We start from the raw sequence: 3,152 nt of genomic DNA, 5'->3' as shown, positions 1-3,152 counted from the left end.
ATGCAGACCATCTCAAAATAGTACTTCAGACTCTTAGAGATCATCAGCTATTCGCTGAATTCAATAAGTGCGAATTTTGGCTAAGGTCATTAGTATTCCTTGGCTATATCATTTCTGGTGATGGTGTTAGACTAGATCCTTAAATAACCGAAGCAGTTAGATACTGGCCTCGTCCTATATGTCCAATAGATATCATGAGTTTCTTGGGATTGGCTGGATATTATAGATTGTTGGTTGAGGTATTTTCATCTATTTCATCCCCTATGTCCATATTAATTTAGAAGAAAGTTATGTTTTGGTGGTCAGATCCTTGTGAGAAGAGTTTTCAGGAGTTCAAGACTCGACTCACCTCAGCTCCAGTTCTAGCTCTTCTAGATGGTTCAGATGGGTTCGTAGTGTACTATGATACATCTAGAGTGGGTTTAGGTTGTGTCCTCATACACCATGGTAAGGTCATAGCCTATGCCTCACGACAGCTTAAACCTCATGAGAAGAATTATCCTACTCATGATCTTGAGTGCAGCCATAGTTTTTGCCTTAAAGGTTTGGAGGTATTATCTCTATGAAATTCATGTAGATGTCTTCACAGATCATAAGAGTCTTCAGTATGTCCTTTCTCAGAAAGATCTCAATCTTTGTTAGAGAAGGTGGTTGGAGCTCTTTAAAAATTATGATATGACTGTCCTCTATCATCCGGTCAAGGCCAATGTAGTGGTCAATGCTCTCAGTAGACTGTCTATGGTTAGTGTTGCTCATATGGATGACAGTAAGAAGAAGTTAGCTCAGTAAGTACATCAGCTTGCCAGACTAGGCATTAGCTTAGTCGATACAGATGATGGTGATATATGGGTTCAGAGTAGTTCAGAATCATCTCTAGTTTTCGAGGTTAAAGAAAAGCAAGATAGAGATCCTAGCCTTGTCAAGTTAAAAAAGTTAGTTCAAGATCAGAAAGCAGAGGTTTTCTCCCAAAAGGGAGATGGTGTTTTTCGTTGTCAGGGTCATCTCTGTGTTCCAGGTGTAGATAACTTAAGGCAGCGAATTCTTTCAGAAGCGCATGGTGTGCGCTACTCTATTCATCCAGGGTCCACTAAGATGTACCGCAAGTTAAGTGCTCTAAATGTTAGCAGGTTAAGATAGAGCATTAGAAGCCTAGTGGTCCTATGCAGGAGTTCATTATTCCTACTTGAAAGTGGGAAGAAGTGAACATAGACTTCGTGATGGGTTTGCTTCGAACTCGTCATCAGCATGATTTAGTCTAGGTCATTCTAGATAGAATGACCAAATCAACTTATTTCCTTTCAGGTCATACCTTTTATTCAGCCGAGGATTACACCAAACTCTACATCAAAGAGTTGGTCAGATTTCACGGTGTTCCACTGTCCATTATCTCAGACAGAGGTACCCAGTTCACCTCTCACTTTTGGAAAGCATTCCAAAAGAGTCTTGGTACCTAAGTTCATCCTAGTACAGCCTTTCATCCTCAAACTGATGGTCAAGTAGAAAGGACTATTCAGACTTTAAAAGATATGCTAAGGGCTTGTGTAATTGATTTCAAAGGGAGTTGGGATAACCGTTTGCCTTTAATTGAGTTTGCATACAACAATACCTATCATTCCAGTATTCAGATGGCTCCATTCGAAGCTCTCTATGGTAAGAAATTTAGATCTCTAATTGGTTGGTTTGAAGTTAGTAAGCCGTCAATCATAGTAGAACATCTTTTATCACATCATCTATAAAAATATGAGCTTCTCCTGTGTGTGAGATTGTCACTTTACCACCTATTAGAAGGTGTAACTTATCCACATACTTGGAGTCTAATCTGGTACCTCCTTTGAACAAGTGTCTATGTGCAGACACATGATGTGTAGCAGCTGAGTCTACAATCCAACTGTCAGAACATGCTTTGGACAAGAAACAAGTAGTAATACCTATTGTATTGACTTGTTTCATATATGTTGTGTCTTTGTTCAACATAGTTATAATTTGAGTGTAGTCTTCCTCAGTGAATGTGTAAGGATTGGCCTTTGGTGTGGGAGTTACTTCATGACTAGAACTATCAGCATCAACTTGACCAGCTACCATAGTTGAAGCCTAAGAAATAGACCTGCGATCAGTGTTCACAAAGTTGTTACTACCAGTATACTGTGATCTGAAATTAGAGTTGTAGATTTTTTTTCCCGTTCTTCCAGTCATTTGGATACCCTACCAACTTATAGCAAGTTTCCATGGTATGACCCAATAAATGGCAATAATCATACTTTTTGCCTCTATAGTTAGAGTTGTTTTGTCCAAAAACATAATTTCAATTCACTTGCATAGCAAGTGGTTCTGATCTATCATTCACAGTCATCATACATGCTGAATGTTGGATTTTATCCTCTATGACCATAGCATAAGCTTGATTGAGAGTAGGAGTCACTCCTTTGAGCAATATATGTCCTCTAGCTTGGTCATAGGACTCATTCAGGCAACTTAAAAACTGTAAAATTCTAAGTTGACACATATGAACTGAGTACTCTCTAGATGTAGGACAAGCACAACTAGGATTTGGCACTACTATATCATACTCACTCCATAAACTCTTCAATTTGGTAAAATAGGCTGAGATTGAATATGTACCTTGAGAGTGCATATTAATTTCACGATGCAACTAGTATATACGCATAGGATTCACCTTGTGATACCTCTCCTTTAACTCCTCCCAAATTGCATAAGCATTCGTGGCATAAACAATGCCAGATAATAGACTCTCACTCACAGTGTTCATAATCCAGGAAAACACAATTGCATTACATGTTTTCCACTGCTCATAAAGCTCCTCTCTATATGATTCCTTGTTGCAGGCACCAGTAAAAAATCTAAACATCCTCTTTCCTAAGAGAGCAATACGCATCGATCGACTTCATAAACTGTGATTTTATGAACCAGTTAACTTGATTGAAACAAGTACAGCACTGGAGCTCTCAGATGTACCAATGAAAAGTGGATCATTTTGATCAATTTTTGGTGCCATGATTTATAGAATGCAACTGTAATAAAGGTCAAAATTACGAAAAAGAGTTGAAGACAGAGATCCAAAATGCGCAGAAAACTTAGTGAAATGTGATCAAAAACACACACTTAGTGTGGAACTTGTGTCTCTGATACTATGT

This window comes from Capsicum annuum, chromosome 6, assembly GCF_002878395.1.
Source record: "Capsicum annuum cultivar UCD-10X-F1 chromosome 6, UCD10Xv1.1, whole genome shotgun sequence".
Taxonomy (NCBI): domain Eukaryota; kingdom Viridiplantae; phylum Streptophyta; class Magnoliopsida; order Solanales; family Solanaceae; genus Capsicum; species Capsicum annuum.
Note: the sequence above shows the minus strand (reverse complement) of the source record.